General features: G+C 37.8%; 1 pseudogene; it reads left to right on the top strand.

Moving 5' to 3' along the window:
• Positions 1 to 344: 344 nt before the first annotated feature.
• Positions 345 to 3,429, top strand: LOC146548426 (major histocompatibility complex class I-related protein 1-like; annotated as a pseudogene).
• Positions 3,430 to 6,097: the final 2,668 nt, after the last annotated feature.

The raw sequence follows: 6,097 nt of genomic DNA, 5'->3' as shown, positions 1-6,097 counted from the left end.
ACTTGTAACTCAGTTGCCTGAAACCTGCAGTATATAGGGGATGTAGTTTTACTAAATAATAATGTTTAACATTTTTGCAGGGTTTTTTTCTTTTTCTTATTAACCAAGCTGACTTTTGCAACTCAATTGAAGCAGCAGAAGTAGTATTTATAAAAAAATAAATCTCTCTAAAGTATCTGAAACCAGAGTTTGTGTCCTGTCTTGTGTCCTTGTTATGCTTTCAGGTGGAATCCAGTGTGCATGCCATGGTAAAAACAGAGAGACTGTTGGAGGCACACAGTCGGTTTAATGTTTAATTTTTTCTGACTCAGACAATTTCACCCCAGCCTAACAGAAAACAGAACTTGAACAAGTCACGCAACCACTTGCAGTTGTTTTTGTCTGTTGTTTTTCTTGTTTTAGTGAATGTGAAAATGGAAAAAAAGATGAAGTGTGTGCTTATATTACTCCTCTGTTCTCCTGCTGCATCTCCAGGTAAGATATTTTATTCAAAGTTTATTTAAGTTTTTATTTAAAAATATTTCTCTTGACTTACAGCAAATTGCATTGTAAGAGATTTGGTCTTTTACTTTTGCTATGAGCTGTCGCCATTTTACGCCTGACATGGACTACTAACAACACCTAACTCGTCAAAAAGACACAGGGAGATATTTAAGTTAGATCAGCAGCTGTGGCTATGCTTTTACAGATCTTTTGTTCAAAGTATCCTCTCTTGTGACATCCTTGTGTTTTTCACAAACTGGACTGTAGCTGAAAGGAAAGCACTACAGAGTGTTATTAAATCAGTACAGAACATTATACACACAGTTAAGTTATTTAAAAAATGTTAACTTATTCTAAAAGCAGGTTACTTGATCTTTTATTTTCTATTTTATCCTTTTAACTTACACAATGTGGTGAAAATGTTTCTTTTCTTTTATGTGTTCATTACATGTTTTAGCAATATCACTTTTGGGCCATTTAAAGGTGCACATATGAAAGAGCATTCAGCTTTAACTTCATTGCACACACACAGTTACAACTCTGAGAAAGTTGGTGACACTCAGTCGGGGGAAATTCAACAGGTGAAGTCTTTTGTTCTGTGTCCTTGAGGATGGGTGGAAGAGACAAGGGGCAATCACTGTAATAGGAGATAAGGTTATAACATCTCTCCTTTTCTGGAGAAGGTCAAGGGTACATCTGGTTACATCTGCTTGACTGTATTTAAAATTGACTGTGCTGTTCATCTTCAGAGATTCCTATCAGTGCCCTGTTGAATGGCCATTCTCTCACTCAAGATTGAGATTTAAAGGTGCTAATTTAATTAATTAAAATGATGAATCTGAACCAAGTTTTAGTTTTTTATTTAACCTTCTTAAATGGTACAGAAATCATATAATACAAATGTCATCTGATTTTGTCCTGCCAATTTTACAGTAAAACACTCCCTGAAGTTTTTCTCCACTGAAACCTCTGGAGTCCAGAGTATCCCAGAGTTTGTGGCTGGTGCACTTGTTGATGAAGTTCAGATAGGTGACTTTAACAGTGTAAGAGGAGCAGAGCTAAAGAAAGACTGGATTAAATTCTTTGAGGATCATCCTCAGCACCTGGAGTGGTATAGTTTACAATCTAATGACAGTCATCACTTCTTTAAGGCTACAATTAAGACTTTGAGGCAACGTTTCAACCAAACTGAAGGTACTGATTTGTTTCACTTGTTACTTTTCTAATGTTGATTTGTCCCAAAGGTGCAGTTTCACTATGCTGTGCTGACATTGTACTGCTTTACCACAGTTACTGTTACTTTCTCTCTTTTCAGGTGTTCATATCATCCAGAGGATGAATGGCTGTGAGTGGAATAATGAGACTGGTGAGATTAATGGGTTCAATCTGTACAGTTATGATGGAGAAGACCTTCTAGCATTGGACCTGCAGACACTGACATGGATCACTCAAAACCACAGGCTGTCATCACCAAACTGAGATGGGATGCTCAAAAAACTCGATTAGAATTAAACAAAAACTTTTTAGGCCATCGGTGCCCTGAGTTTTTAAAGGAGTATTTGCAGTATGGGAGGAGCTTTCTGCAGACAGCAGGTAGGATTACACAATCTGATGAAACATAATAGAATAGAAAGTTAATATGGATTTCTTGCATTAAAAGTAAAATAAAATTCAAAAAAGAATGTGACAACTGCCAATCTCTCTCCAGTTCTTCCCTCAGTGTCGCTCCTCCAGAAGACTCCCTCCTCTCCAATCAGTTGCCACGCTACAGGTTTCTATCCTGACAGAGGTTTGATGTTCTGGAGGAAAGATGGAGAGGAGATTCATGAAGGTGTAGATCCGGAGAGATCCTCCCCAACAATGATGGGACCTTCCAGTTGAGTGTTGATTTGAAACTTTCATCAGTCACACCTGAAGATTGGCAGAGGTACGACTGTGTGTTTCAGCTCTCTGGTGTGAATGAGGACATCATCACCAAACTGGACAAAACATCGATCAGGACCAACTGGAGTAAGACTGGATCCTGCAGGGTTTGAAAACTGAGTTTGATATTATGAAGTTGTTAACTAAACAGTTTAGTTGTCAAATTTAATTCCTAAATGCCATTCTTATTGATCAATAAAGACAAGTCTTTACAAGTGTAGCATAAGTCTGGCGTAAAAATGGCATCTCAAACTGGGTTAAAGTAATGAAGTACCATTTGCATTATGGTGAATCACTACTTTAGAGTGCACAAGGCGCATAACTAATGCTTAAGTAATGACGTTTTGATGGCTTTGTGTGACATTTAGCGATGTTAGACTCATCAACTATCGGGTCCTTGATTTTCTCTCCACTTATTCTTTAGTAACTGCACACATTTTGGTTCAGTATTATAAGTGTTGTCATATTTTGTTCAACAGAAAAGCCCACTGACATGGGAACCTTCATCGCTGCTGCAGTGATTGTTCTAGCTTTCACCATCATCACAGCTGTGACATTTTTGACCTACATAAATAAAAAATGTGAGAAATCTAAAGTTTAGTTCAAGTTCATGTCAAGTAAAATGATTATAGGGCAGTAGAAGGATGAGGTGAGAAGGAAATAATCAAAGTAAAAAGGAAATTGACACAAAATTACAACAGATATGGTTGATTTTAGTTTGTTTCAGCTAAATGTTCTACATCCTGTAAGTAATGTAGAACATTTATTAGAGATATAATATGCATTATTTAATTGTAAAACAAAGTACAGACTTGTTCTTTTTTGTTACACATGATCTGATCACTTGAACAGCCCTGATCTCCCTCTCACTTTCATAGCTGGGAAGCAAGGGCCATGTATTCAATAATCACTAGAAATTACACCCTTGAAAAGGCTAAAAATATGTGTAAACTGTATGCTTTTGATCTTCCAGCTCTTGACGATGGCTCTGAGCAGTCTGAGAGACTAAATCCACAAAGCTGAGTGTCCTAAGAAGTTCTTCACTCCGCTCTCTGTATGACTTTCCTCCAGCTGCTGCTGTCGCCTCAGTGTTTCAAATACATATGTTAAAAACACCAGTGAATAAATTAGGCACAGGTAATGATCACATTCTTCTGCACTTGTTGTAAATTAGTGCATGGTCAGACATCTGTATGCAGCTCCTGTGTGTACATTTCATGCATTTGTGATTTTATTTTGCTTCAGTATGTAGTCATAGTATCGATGCAGCAGTATCACAAGTCTTCTACAAAGCAAAACTAACTTTATTGATAGATATGTATCTGATGATGACTGTTTGGTAGAACTGAAGTGTGTGATTTTATTGAGAAATTGGAATCGTACAAAGCATGTGGTATTTTCCAAATGACACTAAAATATCTGAAGGATGACAGCAACAGACTCTCATTTGGAAATGAAATTTTGTCATTTTATTATTTCATTATAAAGTTGTATGAAAATTCTCCAGATTGAAGATGCACTGAATCACATGACCCCCTATGAACAAAGACTTGGCAACAGTTGGTTGAAACATTACAATTCGATTTTGTTCCTATTAATTTTATATATTTATTTGTGTTTCTTTTATTTTAATTCTAAATTTTATTTTGATTAAAAATAGTTCATATACTTTTTATTTCGGTTAAGTAAAGAATGTTGCTTCAGATGTGAGCTCTGCTTTGATGCTCTAATAAAAATGTTCTCTGATGTTTTTTTTTGTTGTTGTTTTTTTAATCTTCAGAATTTGAACATTTTTATCTATCACTGATTTAAATGGATTCATAGTTTTCTCACTCTGAATGTTGTAAATTGCCTTCTGGCTTTGGGAGCATACAGATTCCTGATATTGTCAAGGTTCTGGGTCTTGGACTGAGTTTATTTTGTTTGAGTATTTCTGTGCTATTATGATTTAAGTTTCACTAGTCAGTCCGGAATTTATTCTTGTTATTGCTGCAAAGTTTTCCTGTAATTCTTGTTTTTGAGGTTTCCTTTGTGTCGTTGTCCTGTGTCCCTCGGCTTTCTCTCGGTCTGTGGGTGTGTATGTCCTTGCGTCTTGTTTCCCTTTTCTATTTAATGTTGCCTCCCTTGTGTTTCCATGTTACCCCTGTCTCTCGTGTGTATTTATGTATGTTCTTCACAGCCCGTTTTGCATCTCTCCTTCTTTCTCCAGCTCTCTCTCTTTCCCTCCATGACTTGTCTCCCTTCCCTCTTTGTGTTTCCTTCCTCTGTCTCCCCAGTCAATCCTCTTCTAATGTTCCTGCCTGTGTCTTGCTGTGTGTTTTATTTTGACAGTCTCTCGTTTTGTGTTCATTGTGTTTAGTTTTGTTTCCCCTGTTCGTCCCAGCTTTGTTCCCATGTGTTTCTACTTCCCTCGTCACCCCTCTGTGTTTTAAGTGTGTGAGTTTTCCTTTGTTCATTGTCAGGTTATCTGTTATTTATGTGTCATGTTCAGGTAATCGTGTTTAAGTGGTTCATATCCAGGGTTCATGTTGTCATGTTTAGTCCAGTGTTTAGTCCAGTTAGTTTAGCCTTAGTTTCCTCTTGCCTTTTGCTTTGTATTGCTCACCAGTTTTTGAATAAACAGCTTATCCTCACTTAAGTCAAGTTTCGTTTCCACGGGTTCATTAATTCCATAGAATTACTTCCATAGACGGTGACAGAGAGTACATAGCACTAAGAGATTTAAACCTCTTATATTAATGCAGCTTTTGTGGTATTTCATGTTTTTGAGTTGTAAACAGGAGACAGATAAGATATGATAACTCTTTATTGTCATTGCACACTCATACATAGTACAATACTACAATGAAATGGGAAAACTGTCCCACATTGGCACTATGTACAACACAACACGACATGACATAACACAACACAGTAACTTAACTTAACAATAAAATGAATAATAAGTGTATGTGATCCTTTGCCATTACTGCTGCTAAACTGTCAAACAGTTCATATCAGAGTAGCTACCTCATGAGTGTTTCATATACAGGTCCTTCTCAAAAAATTAGCATATTGTGATAAAGTTCATTATTTTCTGCAATGTACTGATAAACATTAGACTTTCATATATTTTAGATTCATTACACACACTTGAAGTAGTTCAAGCCTTTCATTGTTTTAAGAAAACGCTGCACAACAAGAAGAGGTGACCGGACCCTGAGGAAGATTGTGGAGAAGGACCGATTCCAGACCTTGGGGGACCTGCGGAAGCAGTGGACTGAGTCTGGAGTAGAAACATCCAGAGCCACCGTGCACAGGCGTGTGCCGGAAATGGGCTACAGGTGCCGCATTCCCCAGGTCAAGCCCACTTTTGAACCAGAAACAGCAGCAGAAGCTTCTGACCTGGGCTACAGAGAAGCAGCACTGACTGTTGCTCAGTGGTCCAAAGTACTTTTTTCGGATGAAAGCAACTTTTGTGTGTCATTCGGAAATCAAGGTGCCAGAGTCTGGAGGAAGACTGGGGAGAGGGAAATGCCAAAATGCCTGAAGTCCAGTGTCAAGTACCCACAGTCAGTGATGGTCTGGGGTGCCATGTCAGCTGCTGGTGTTGGTCCACTGTGTTTTATCAAGGGCAGGGTCAATGCAGCTATCAGGAGATTTTGGAGCATTTCATGCTTCCATCTGCTGAAAAGCTTTATGGAGATGAAGA

Source organism: Mchenga conophoros, linkage group LG22, assembly GCF_057382185.1.
Source record: "Mchenga conophoros isolate Kocher_MC1m ecotype Shallow Benthic linkage group LG22, M_conophoros_male_GT1.1, whole genome shotgun sequence".
In the NCBI taxonomy this organism is placed as follows: Eukaryota; Metazoa; Chordata; class Actinopteri; order Cichliformes; family Cichlidae; genus Mchenga; species Mchenga conophoros.
Note: the sequence above shows the minus strand (reverse complement) of the source record. Positions and strands in the feature narration are given on the sequence as shown.